The sequence below is a fragment of the Ictalurus furcatus genome, chromosome 11, assembly GCF_023375685.1.
Source record: "Ictalurus furcatus strain D&B chromosome 11, Billie_1.0, whole genome shotgun sequence".
In the NCBI taxonomy this organism is placed as follows: Eukaryota; Metazoa; Chordata; class Actinopteri; order Siluriformes; family Ictaluridae; genus Ictalurus; species Ictalurus furcatus.
In genome coordinates, this window is record NC_071265.1 from 22,266,488 (window position 1) to 22,280,853 (window position 14,366).

At 40.1% G+C, this 14,366-nt stretch overlaps 1 protein-coding gene across 1 annotated transcript in view; it reads left to right on the forward strand.

The window, feature by feature from the left end:
- Window positions 1–3,008: 3,008 nt before the first annotated feature.
- plxnb1b (plexin b1b) overlaps window positions 3,009–14,366 on the forward strand; it is a 101,776-nt gene continuing 90,418 nt past the window's right edge. Inside the window, exon 1 of the mRNA XM_053637007.1 lies at window positions 3,009–3,375. The gene's annotated coding sequence lies outside the window, so the exon portion shown is untranslated. The remainder of the gene's footprint in view (window positions 3,376–14,366) is intronic.

Here is a 14,366-nt window from a genome sequence, read left to right on the forward strand (position 1 = left end):
TGGGTTTATGAGATTTGCAAATCATTGCATTCTGTTTTTATTTACATTTTACACAGCGCCCCAACTTTTTTGGAATTGAGGTTGTAAATGAAATGCTTATAGTGATATTGATATCTAACTTGTGAACAAACTGCTGTTTTAAACTGAACTCCTTTGTGAACTCAGGCAGATTTTGTCAACTTGTGTTTGTTTTGGGTTTTTTTTTTTTTTTTTTTTACCTTAAAATCTTAATGTTTATACTTGTTCTGCATCATATTCATTATGAATTACAGCTGGGTGTCAAATTCTTAAGGAGTAAATGGGCAACTCAACAAACTTGCTTTAAACATGTTGGCTATTAAAAAAAAAAAAGTGCAGAAATACAGTCTAAAAGCATTCGAAAATAGAGGTACTTAAAAAAAATCACACCAAAATTAAGGGCATACAAACCTTTCCTATATACAGATAACAATGTTTTATATAAATTTATATAAATATATAGCATATGATCTATCTGGCTTTTGTTCATGTCATGACAAATGACTGATGTGAACAACAGGAACAGGAAATTATTCAAGGTATAGACCCATTCATTCATCAGTCTTCAGTAACGTTATTCCCAGAATACTGGACACAAAGTCGGAGAATACGGGGAGGCAACTGGAGAATCCGTTAGAACATGCACACAAACTCCACACAGACAGTAACCTGAATTCAGGATGAACTGGGAGCAATTCCTCTTGTGAATAGCCCATGTTTTAAAACCCTATGTATATATCTTGTGTAAGGAATTGACATTGGGGCATCAGTGAATTAAGAGATTTTCAGTGAAATATGGGGCACACTAACAATTATACTGTTCTACTAAAGTCTGTCCAACTAATATCAGGTCAGTGACATGATTTACACAGGGTACAGAGCTGATCATAATGTTGATTAAATTTGTCTCTCTGCAATTTGCTCTAGTATCAAGTTGAAGCCAGATTTCCTATTTATTCCAGGCCTCTCTCTCTACTTAACTCCAAAGAGCGCTGTTTCTTATTTTCTGTGATGGCAAACCCTCCAAGTTGGACGTTCCGGAGACAGGGATGAACCTACAGCTCCTAAAAGGTGCATTAAGCCATAGCTGCTGGAAGTATTACATGCGTTTTCCATTTGCAATTAAAACAAATTAGTAGCAACTCTGCACGATGCGTAACAATGTACTTTGTGGTTATATCAGCTACAGTGTATATATACGCCTTTGTTGTTAAGCTCTGCACAAACTATTTGATTATATCAGAAAGATTTAAAAGGATTAATGTTGGTTGTTATCAGTGCCAGTTTCAGTTATATAGGAGGTGTAGAAATGGATCATGCACACCCTGAGATTTATACCAGGTTGGAAGTGTACACTTGGCCACAAGAGGGTGTGTAAGACCTGGGTTTTCAAGAGTGTTTCACTGCACTGGATCTAGAGCAACCCACATGGCAAATTTGAATATGTTCCTGCTTCTACACACCCATTTCACCTCAAAAGGTTGTGCTGTATAGCTGATTAGTTGAATCACAAACGATGGGAGCCAAGAAAGTGCTAAAATGTGCAATGAAAGGGTTCTCGAGGACCCGGGATTGGAAAAAAAAAAAAAAAAGCTATCCTAGAAGTATTTACAGAGCAGTAATTATATATACACATTACTTTATTTCTTGTAGAATTTAGTGATCTTGGATTTTCCTTATGAGCTTCTCACCAGGTTATGGATGCTGTAATTTGCATTTGCTTTGACCCACATCTTTGTTTTTGGACACCTGGATTTAAATATGATCTAATCCTAATTTTTATCTGGCTGCAGTATAACCTGATGACGTGAGTGTACAGGACTAGTGAATATTGGGATTGTTTTCATAATAAAATGAAAACAGAAGATTGTATTGTGCCCTCACAAAACTTTAAACTACCACGTTTTTCTCTCTTATTCATGCTAAATATAGTAAAATCATGTTTGTCCTTAATTTAATGTCATACAGAACAACATTGCCTCCCCTCTGTTTAATGTGAATGGCTATATGAAAAGGTGTGTATGTTCTTGGAGGTAGGGGTGGTATTGTGTGTGTGTGTGTGTGTGTGTGTGTGTGTGTGTGTGTAGCTAACCCTAGCCATATGAATGAAGTAGTGTTTGGTGGTGCCTCATGAATGCTGTTTTGCAGGCCCTGCAGACAGGCCTCCTCATTCAGACAGCTTTAACCCACCCACAACCCACTTTATATAAAACCCAGCCCGTATGACGCTCAGCATAAACTGAAGATGCAGTGAAAATAAGATGAAAAAACTGTATTAATTCTATCATCTCTGTCCGTCTTGTTATATAGGAACTTAAGCTTTGTGCTAGCTTTTCTTGTCTTTTTTTTTTTTTTTTAACTACTCCCTCTCATTAGTGTGTGTGTGTGTGTGTGTGTGTGTGTGTGTGTGCGTGCGCACGCTTTTGATCACTGTGGGAACTGAGATCTGGGTGGGCTGAATGAAATCCCTAAAATGAGAACTTTTAATTATCAGTGTTGTATCATAAACAATAAGCCTATGCGTGTATGAGATACAGAGTGCCAAGGTGAGGACATGAAATGAAATGTATTTAAAAGTAAGAGGGCTTATTATTCATGATTATTTATTCAATATATTCTGCTTTGTTTATTTCACTTCTCAAGTTCATATTTGCTATTAAATAGGGTGGGGGGATGTTTGCTATTTCATTGTGCTCTTTTTATATATATATATATATATATATATATATATATATATATATATATATATATATATATATATATATATATATAGTTTCTTAGATTAGATTACTCTTCACAGTCCTGCGTGGTCATCTGTTACCCCTTTAAGAAAAGCTTTGAGTTTCCATTGAGGCGTTCAGGTGGGGCCCACTTCTGTACTGCTCGACAATGCGGCAGAAGGGCTTGCCCCTTTAAGAGTTTCCCAGCACTGGGGGCAGCCCCTCTCTGAGGTGCTTCTGTCCTATGAAACTCAGTGTGTGTGTGTATATGTGTGTGTTGCTGCTTCGCCGGCTCCATGTGAGAATCGAGTTTACGCAGAGAAAAGTCAACGTCCTTCCCTCGCTTGCTTGTAGAAAATTTCTTCTAGGCTCGGGTTTTAAACACGGGTTGAGTGAATTAGCAGGACTGGGGTTTTTTTTCTTTTCTCTAAACAGAGCAAGTTCATCTCAACTCTCCCACAGAGGAATTTGGGGTAAAAGCTGGGGACGTGTGCGCGGATTTCGAAGCTCTAATTTACTCCCAAACTGGATAAACTGAACGGCGTCCACTGACAAACTCTTCCCACAGCCCGGGTTCAGCGGTCCAGTCTGAGAGCTGGAGCAGGATAAGGTGGGACTTGTCTCCTCCACACTCCAGGTGAGTGAGTCTCTCTCTCTGTGTGTGTGTGAGAGAGAGAGAGAGAGAGAGAGAGAGAGAGAGAGCGTGCTCAAATATATATATTTACATTTATTCATTTAGCAGACACTTTTACAAGTGAGGAAATACAGGCAAAGTGATATATGAAGATGAGAACAATACAAGTAGTGCTACTGTACAAGATTTATAATCGAGTTCTACAGGAGCAAAGTGCGCAGAGTCGAGGATAATGTGTGGTTGGAGTTGTAGAGGTTAGGTAAGTGCTCACGGAAGAGCTGGGCCTTTAGCTGTTTTTTGAAGATGTGACAGATTCTGTGGTCTGGATTGAGGATGGAAGTTCAGTTCACCACTGAGGAACAGTTACTGTGAAGGTTCTGGAAAGGGACCTTGAGTCACGCTGAGTAGGAACTACTAAACATCGGTCGTTAATCGATCATATGTATATATGTATATATGTATAAAGCTTTCATTTATTCAGTATTTGAATCTATGTTTGAAAGTTTGTTTACAAAGCGTGTCGGTTGAAATGCACTGATTGATATTAAGCTCTTTTAACTAACATTTCTCAGTCAAATGTCTACTCGTATGGACGGCTGACAAAACTACGACCCCTTAACAAGTGTTTTTATTTTCTATTTTTTCATGAAACCGTGTCAGCATTTAGTCTTCAGATGTAAACCGACAGTTGTATGGTGAAGGAAGGGTAGTCTTTCCCACAGAGCGTAACGGACATGTTGTCCGTCGTGGCGAAGAAAACGGTTTAAAACAGGTTTACAGGACTAACATGTTTAGCGGTGAGGGGCTGTGGTCCTGTCTAAATAACAATAAACCCTATCCCAGGTCTTGGGCTGTCAGTACGAACAACTGATATGCTTTATGGCCTTACTGGCAAAAGGAGACACAATGGGACTGGTAGTTTATGGGCTGTTTGTATTGAAGCGGACTCCTGTTCAGCTCCGTTAAGGGCCCGCCATACATCCGGGGTCAAACTGTCTTCTCTAATGAACCAGGTGTGCTGACGTGTGGGGGGCGTGGCCAAAGCAAGATGGCAAAGGGCGTTTGTTTATTATTATTATTATTATTATTATTATTATTATTATTATATTTAAGTTACACTCATTGTGCACAGGCATTAGAGGTAATAAGGGTTTAAATTCTCAACCTTGTCTAAAAAATATCACTGTTTCATGTTATCATGGTATTAATGTACCGTTTAAAAAAAAAAACCACACAAGCTTGTGGTAAACAAAAATAAAAAAAAAGTTTATTACACATCCTTTGTGCAAAAGAACAGCTATACAGAAGTGCATTTTAAATCTGTATTTTAGAAAAGACATGGGTGAGAGCGCTATCCATTCCTACTAACTGTCACCCTGTTTCACCATACCCACCCTTCCAGGCTTGAAAAGGAAAAAAACAACAACCTTCAGACAGAGCGATGCCCGCGTCAGATCTTTTGGCTTTTGTGGAACTTCTTATTGTTGGCATGTCACAATACAAACACAATTACGAAACTGACTTTAGTTATCTAACTGCTTCAGTCTGAGCAGTACAAGTTCTTATGAATTTTATTTTGTGACTAATTTACCAGCCAATAACGGGTATGACACATATTGAAAACTGAATTCTACCTCGATATGCGGTTTGGAAGGGACGTAAACCTGTTTTTCAGATCAACATGCGTGTCGCCATCACTTACACAAGTCAATACGGAAGAATTTGACCCTGCAGTGTCTTTGTCCTGATAAGGATCCATGTATTTGAATAGCACAGTATTACCTAGATACTGGTGGGAGAGGGGAAAGAAATTAGCGTTATCACCAACAGCTCCAGTGCTGCATGACGTACACCATGATGTGGGTGTGTATGGATATATAGTGGGGGTTGGGGATTTTGTGTGTAACCCCCCCCCCCCCCAACTGTGAAATTAGGCCTTTGGGCATATTCACAACCGAGGAATATAGATGAAAAGGAGGTTAGATTAATAATGATGATTACAGAAAGAGTTCATTGAGGATGCCACTTACTTCAACTTCATATTCTATCTGAGCGTGTCAGGCGATGCATTTTTTTAATCTATTACTAATTTCTAATCCTGTAATCATCTGGTCCAGAGCCAATACTCTCCCATCTGTAATGGACTGTCTGATCAGTGCCTATCAGAACTGCCTGCTTGTTCCTGGACAAAACTGGGTCATTGTTTAATTCAGCGATTCCCATAGTGAATGGGAGAATAAATGGACTACTGGATTTTAGCATGTTCCTGTTCCATGCTCACTTGAGTTAATAAAACATCTGGATTAAAGAAATAGTCTCCGATATGGAGTGCTGCATTTCAAATAATAACAGCCAACATGTTAGAACTGACAACATTAGCGTGGCGATTTTATTACCAGTATTTAGTAGTAATATTTTGCAGTAGTAAATGCAGGTGGAGCACAGCAATGACTACAAGCAGCAAAAAAAAAAAGCTATTCATTCTTATAGATATTGTATTTGTGACATACTCTCCATGTGCACAGAGTAGAGCTCCAGTCTTTGGTCATACCGACCATTAAGGTTACTTTGTGGATGCGGTTATTGACTGTAGCCCATCTGTTAGGCACAATTTGTCACCCTGTCCCCTTACACTGTCCATCAAGGAAGAAAGTCTAACGAATATAAATACACAATATCTTCACCGAATGATCAGTCAACTCAGTGTTTCATTATATCATATGAAAGCAGGGGCATAAATATCTTACTCCTGCACGACGAAGTAGTTCATAATTGCTAAACATTTGTTTTGTGAGCATTAACTCGGCATCATGTGAATAAATCGAGCTTTTGTAAAGACTTATGAATTGTTTAAGTAGTAGAGAGTGAGGTCGAGGGACATTTTCACCAACCTCCACATAGTACATGTGATTGTTCCAGAAGTTGTGTCTGCGTTTGACTTTACTGACTGACAGAGAGGTTTTTGGTTTTGTCTAGCAAGTCAGGAGATTTAGGATGTTGACTGTTTGGGCTAGTATTTTAAATGGTGTATGCAGTCAGTGGTGCCTGTGTCCGAAACATACTACACTCTCAGGGGTGTAAATCCTGCCGAGGGAACATGTAAAGGTTCTATACAATTCTCTTTGTCAGAACGGGTTCCTAATATAACCCCCTTTTGGAAACTAAGAGCCTTTAACTATCCATGTGAATAACCCAGTTTTTAATTTGAGTTCAGTGTGACTTTTATTTTTTAGTTATGCTCCTTAAACTCTTACTTTTTGTGTGTATGCTCTGTATTGTAAATGGAGCCTGTACGTGTGTATGTTTAGCCTCATAATCATGTTCAGCCTCGGGTTTTTTCCACTCCTGACTCCTGGACAATGTCCGAACGTGAGAATGGGAAAGCGACCTTGGCTTGTTAAATGACCTTTAACCCCCAGTATAAATGGCACCATTATACATTTACCGTTTGACCTCTCAAGACTCGACCTGTTCTGACCTCCGAACCAAGCGTAAGCCTGTTAGACTGCCATAAAGACGAAAAAGACCAGGAAATAGGGGGACCGTTTCCCTTTTCAGCTACGTCCAACACAGAGCAAGCACTAAAGGTGCTAAGAATAGCCTGTGTGTGTCTGTTCACCACGACTATTAGGTATAGCTAATTATGGATCTGAGTATAGTTCCAGTAAAACCGTTCAGTATTTTACATTAGAGGAAAACCTCTCTCCAAAACCTACTCCAGTAAAAGTGGTGGTTCTGCTTGTTCTCAGCTTTTAATGCAAATCTGCAGTTGCTCTTTTAGGTCACACGGGCAGAAGCATTTAAGCAAAACAAAAATAACTGTTTTGTCTTTAAGCATGCAGTTCATTCTGCAGTGGAATTGTTCATGGTATAAATGTTGAATGTTGCCATAAATATACATGAGTGTCTAATTGCTAACATGTGTTATCAGATTGAACACCATTTTTCAGAGTCGGTGAACTGAAGGCTGCTTGTTGAGGACTGAATGAGGCTCTCCTTGCTCTCAATGCAGAAGGCGGTGTGATTTGAATCCGAATATTTTATCATCAAGGAGGTGCCATGGCGATAGAAAGGACTGCTTTTTAAACCCAAGGGCTCTGGGGAACTTTCAGAATAAGGCCTGTTTTTTTAAATTAAAAAAAAAAAAAAAGTTGATTTTTTTTTTTTTTGCATCTTGTGATTATTTCCATGTAAGTGGTAATCATTATCATGCTTTCTAACTGGCTCATGGATGAAAGAAACCTTCTAAGGCTAATAAACAGTTAATGCGCAGTTAGTAAAATAGTTGAATAAACATGTAACATGCAAGCAGCTCTGGTACGGCTATGGTGCGGCTATGGTGCAAACAGTTATTGTGTCTGTGGTAGAGATGTAACGGTATGAAAATTTCATCTCATGATTATCGGGACCAAAACTTTTAATCACTTTTTATCAGTATTTTCACGATATTGTTCTAATGTGCTGATAGACACACTGAAATCATTTCAACAGGTTTTATATCTGACTATAAAGTGATGGGTGGTCGTCACTAGGCTTGTTGCGATCATGTAGTTCGGTTAGAGAACACGGCGGAAGGCAGTGACGGCGCTCGAGAACCTTCCGAGTGGATCAAATCCGAAGTGTGGTCATATTTTGGATTTGATAAAAACGCTGAGGGAAATTTAATAGAAGATGGTAATCCTGTCTGCAGAGCTTGCCAGAAGAAAGTCGCTGTGAAAGGGGGCTGTGGCACTTTGTTGGCGCTTTTCCCTTTTTTCCCCTCGCTTTTAAATCGCTTATGAATGCCCCTGCTGCCGTGGCATTTCACTTTAGCTTTCGTATTAACGGCAATTCGGGGTGGCAATTGCTTGAATGGTGGGTTTGTTGTTATTCTTAATGAAAAACACAACAACAAAATAGTACAATTACAAACTCGCTTATATTAAACCAAATCTTTCATCTTGTCGGTCACTTCGCCTCGCTCTTCGTGTCGGTCACTTCGCCTCGCTCTTCGTGTCGGTCACTTCGCCTCGCTCTTCCTGTCGGTCAGCTTCCTGTCGGTCATGTGATTAATGAAATCTGACTCCTGCTGACCTGTGCTTGGACTCTGACTCATTCGGCTCATGCTGAATTGAGCAGACGAGTTCAGTTTTTAGTTGTAATGTACATTTTCACGCTAAAAAAAACCAATGTTACATGCTGTGCCTGTCAGACTCATGTTGGGTGTGTGTGGACAGCATTTACCGCCAGTTTTACAAATCACCGTAAACATGGTTTTAATAATAATTAAATGTGACAGGGTAATACTAACCGCCGGGGAATTTTATCGTGGTTTATCATGAAACCAGGAACCGTTTCATCCCTAGTCTGCGGTGAAGCATTTCAACTACTAGACAGCACAACTGTGATTCTGATCACATTATTTTGTTTTCAGTTGGGTTTTTTTTTTTTTTTTAAAGTGTTTTAGTTTTGGGGTTGAACTTTGTATGTTGACCCACTCATTTCTGTTAACTGAAGGTGACAATCACAAACTAAACATCGCTTAAAATAAAACTGTTTAGTCAGTTTAGTGTTTTTGTCACTGAGCAAATCTGCAGAAATGTAGTAACTGAGATCAGTTCATGCTCGGCACCGTTTCATACAGGATCTAAAATCTACTTGTGTGGGAGCCAAAAGTGTGTGTGGGGCATCATGTCCTCGTGTGTGTAAAATATCAGATATTTCTGTGATGTATATTGGCAATATACAGAAAACATTTTCACAGTCACACTCTGGACACCTGTATCAGCTTGACTGTAACATAGCCTGCTCCATACCGCTCTCAGCTCTCTCTCCCCTTCGCTTTTCTCACACTGCCTCGTTCACACTTCATTAACATCTGTCTCGGGTGATCGGTTCACAAGCGTACAGCACCAAGTACAGGCGTGAACGGGGTCTTATGATCCAATTACTCAGGCCACATTCGGAGGTGGTTCGGGACACATGCAGCCACGTTACATTTGTGGTGTGAATGGCAACGCATCCTATCAGAATGATGCGTAATCTCCGGTGTTGCCAGATTCACGGTTTTCACATGGAACCAAGCTGTTTTTAAACTGTCTGGCCCCCGTATCCAGCTGTTGATCCATGTACTGGCTAACTAAGGCCCTGTTTACACTAGTGCGTTTTCTGTTGCCACGGTTACGCCTGTGGTCTACACTGCTCCAGCGTTTTCGACCGAAGACCACCATTTTAGTTTGAAAAGGAAGGTGTGGTTTCACCCACATTCACCCCCTGATTGGGCCTTCTGGATCATTGCGTAGCCTTCCCTGATTCGTCAAGCGCCTTCCATATGACCATTACACTACCTTGATCGTATACACAACACCACGGAGACTGAACCGCAAGCGTTGCTGGCTTTGTCATCATTCTTAGCAGCCACTGTGCAGTTCAGTTCTGTACTTTATAATACTGCAGCTGCCCACATGTGCAAGAGGCAAGCTACGATTAGACCAATCGGCAATAAATCTCATTTCGAGTGGCGTAAGCCCTACGTGGAATGCCGGTTTGGGCTAGCAACCAACTTCCTGTTTACACTTGTATACGCATGCCCAGTGTGCAGGAAAGGTCACGTGACATGCGTTTTCTGTCGTGTAGTGCGGACGGAGATCATTTCTGAAAACACAGCGGAAACGCCAGTGTGGACGAGGATCGTTTTCATTTTAAACCGCAAACGCACTAGTGTAAACAGGGCCTAAATACAGGCACTCTGTTATCAGACGAGAACATTCCAGCGTCCTTGTCCAGTCTAATGTTTTGGTTGCCTGGAAACGTAGAGGATAATTTAATTGAATGCGAAAGCACGACAAGCTAATGATTTCATTAAATCAGTTAATGTTGACTGACTGAAAATAAGTGACTACTCAACTTCCATGGAAGGGGACGATTCTCTGTAGATACAGGTTTAATCCTCTCCACAAAATGACTTTGATGGCCAATACACTGTAACGTTCAGTATTTCGCTCTGGTTTCGTCACCTTTTACACATCCTTGCATGGTGCTAATTTGTAAAAAGCGTTTCTGTCATCACTGTACAAGTTAATTTATTCAAAGCTTCCTACTGATGACCAGATTGCGTACTTGGCTGATGCGCGTAGCAACTGGAACATGTTCCATTTAAACGTGTATATGTTGAATCAACTTAGCTTTGCGAAACTCTATAGGGTGTTTTTGCTTCTCTGGTCAATAGACCGGAAGAAAGAGGCTAGTAACTGCTTTCACACAAGCCTGCTATTTAACTATTACACCTGCTAAACCTACTTATTCAGCTAACGCAACTATGAATTACAAAAAAAACAAACATCTATGCAGTCTGTTTGTTCCAGGTGCCTCCGGCGTTGGGGGTTCGAGTCCCGCCTCCGCTCTGTGTGCGTGGAGTTTGCATGTTCTCGCCGTGCCCTGCGGGTTTCCTCCAGGTACTCCGGTTTCCTCGCCCTGTCCAAAGACATGCAGTGTAGGCTGATCGGCATTTCAAAAGTGTCTGTAGTGTGTGAATGTGTGCGATTATGCCTTGCGATGTTTGTACCCCGTCCAGAGTGTCCTTCGCCTTGTGTTTCCTGGGATAGGCTCACTCTTCCTCTCTCTTTTTTTTTTTTTTCTCTTCTTTTTTTTTTTGCTTACTTGAGACTCTACCTGTACTGTGAATGTACACAAGCTGACTACTCTTGCAGCAGTTTGTCAGCTCCTTTATGATAAGAAGTTAGCAGCTAGCAACCAAATCGCAGGGTAATTAATGTCCAAGCACTAATGGGAAAGGAGAGTGTTTGTTTTACCAGCTCCAGTTTATCTCATTAGTTTGTTGCTGCATCATAGTGGTGCATCACATGAGGAGTGTTCTGAAGCATGGTGGTTTTAAGCATTTTTAATGAGGCTGCTTAGTTATCTCACTATTAAACCCCTTGTGTGTGGGTTTTTTTTTTTCTTCAAATGAAAGATTTGAAGAGCAAATGCACACTGATTTTAAATGCAAGGATGTTAGGTTGCCTTGTTTCCAGCTCCAGTTTGGACAAGTTATCATATCTGTACATCATGAAACAGGAATGTGGAATAGTGGTCATTTTAGGAGATGCGCAAATGTTATCGGATGGTTCACGGAGAGCCTTCGTATCGTCTCCCCACAGCTCTTCGCTAATTTCAGAAATGGTTGAATGGTATCCCGTAAATCCACGGGCTCTTGTTGGCGTATACACGGGAAGAATGAAAGGTCCTGCCATTTTGGGGACGTTACTAGGGGAATCTGGCAAGCAGTAAAACCCCTGCGAACTGCAGAAAGCATTTTAACTGCAGAGTAGTGATCTTTTTAAGCTCTGAAAGTTGTCAGAGTGAGAGAAAAGAAAGATAAGAAAAGTCGTAGAGAGAAACGAGTGTGCTGGGGTGAAAGGCAGGAGAATTTAAGTGACATTTTCAGAGTGACTTTACCATAGCAACTCGGGTTCTGCTCCTGGCTGGCGCATGAGCTTTCAGACATGTTTGAAATCTTAAAGCGCACCTATAATGGTTTTCAAATGTTCCTAATTTTGTTTTAAAGGTCTCATACAATAGATTTACATGCATCCAAGGCCAAAAAACACTTTAATGTGCTCATAATTTAAATTGCAGCATTACCTTTTTCCCCCCCAGTGTCACAAACGACTTGTTCGATGATCCGTTCTAAAGGATTCATTCTAAAATCCTCCTTTCAGAGAGCATACTCTGCTCTGATTGGTCAGATGTCTCAGTCTGTTGTGATTGGTCTACCACTGTCGGCATGTTTCATAAAGGAAACGCAAATACCATGACGAGTTTCAGCTCCGTCTGTCACCGAGCAGCCAGTGATGACCAGAGGCGGGGCTTTTTGTTACAAACCTATGTAGGTTAGTCCAGGAAGTGAGTCTGGAATTACTAACGACTCGATTCAGCTGTTCAGAATCAGTTCCTTCTTTTGGGAGTCAATAACGCCGTTTGTCGTGCGCTTTGATTTTTGAAACTTTGCAGACTTTTTTTCTTTCACAAACGCCTATATAACATGAAAGGTAATATTTGAAAAACCATAGTAGGTGCACTTTAATTCTATGGACTGCAGCTCATGTTGTCACAATGGAACTAAATTTCTAAACTGTAAGCCTGCTCGATACATTCTGAGACTCTTTTACGTTTATGCTCCATTCGCATTTTTTTTTTCCTGTTTTCAATATGATACTGATCTCTAACTATAAGTTTTAGCTGTTATCTGATATCGAGCCTTACCGATACTGACCTTCTCTTCTGCAAGCTTGCGTTGCCAATTATATGAAACACTATATGAAATTTGACAACATTAGATGAAATGAGGCGATATGGTGGTTGGTTGTATCTTGTATTTTATATCAGGTAAATGTATGCTACATTTAAAAAAACTCTGTTTAAAAAAACCCCCCACTGTGTGCTCAGTAATGGCTGTATTTGCTGTTTACAAAGCCACATCATTTAACATAGAAAAGGAAAGGGGAACTATTTGAGACTATAACAAACTAGATCAAGTTTTTTTTTTTTTTTTTTTTTTTTTGCTACTGTCGGTAAAAATAGTCATACAATTATGGATGTGAATAAAGTATATTGTCATATCTTCCATACCTAATGCCATGTTAGTCAAAGTATCTTGCTCACAGCATATTGCATCAGTAAATACTATACAATGCAGTTTTATACTGATTAGCTATGTGCACAGGTATGTGAATACCTTATCTATCTATCTATCTATCTAATATATTTGCTCACATGTCATATTTTTTATTAAAATAATACAGTATTATAAAAATGTTTCGTTTTTTATAATTTTTTTTTATTTTATTTTTTTTTACATTTGACAATGTTACATCTTAACTTTAGCTCCTTCCAGTCAGTTTGTAACTATTAAAAACAATTTTTAAATAAAGGCTTGAGCGGAGCAACATAAAAACCTTCGCCCTAGTTTGAAACCTTACGAGGCCACCTCCATCTGTAGCCAGGAGTCCAAGAGAGCAAAACTGGCCGTGCTCCTATCAATCTCAGTGACGCACTATGCAATCATAGGTGTCTGTGAGCTGATGTAGCCAGAGGCGACGGTTAGCGCTAACAGCAGTTCGAAAAGATGCGGTTGGCTGGCTTCATGTGTCTCAGAGCAAACACATGATAGCCTTCACCCTTAATGGGTGGTAGCTGTCGTATTATAGGAGAGACCTGACTGGTGGGTGGGAATTGGCCAAGACTAAACTATAGAGAAAAATCTGGGGCAAACAAATGAGTAAAAAGTTATTTGGAGGTATCAGAAAAGTGTATTGTGACATAAGTGATCACTATCACTATCGATATCCATATATAACCTGGTTAACCATGTGAGGGACCAGTGTTCACATGCTGAAATCACTGATCAGTTATACATGCATCTACAGGAAGTCAGTACAGCATATGGTTTTATAAAAGAAAATCTACATTTGGTATTATTTTGAGAGCAACTCTGCCATACAGTTACAATCAAAATGATTCAACCCCATTGCAAATCAGGTGTATTGTCAAAATGTACAGACTTTCAGCTGTTTGCAATGAACAAATCAAACAAAAGCAATTGAAATAGTTCAACACAATGAATGCTTCAAGTGGTTTCCCCAAATTCAACTGAAAATGCAACTTATAATGATTTCTCCAGTTTCAAAATGATTCAACCCCTTCATGGCAAGCATCTTTAGTACTTAGTAGAGCACGCTTTTGCTGTTATGACCTGCTGCAAACGCGATGCAAAGCTTCTGGCAGCGTTCCTGAGGAATCTTAACCCATTCCTCATGAGCAGCGAGCTCCAGTTCGGTAATATTCTTGGGTTTGCGTGTTGCAACCACCTCCTTCAAATCCCACCAGAGATTTTCTATGTGGTTCAAGTCAGGTGACTGTGATGCCCCTGTAGAATCTTCCAGGACTTCTTCTGCAGCCAAGCCTTGGTGGAATTTGAGGTAAGCTTGGGATCATTGTCCTCTTGGAAGGTCCAA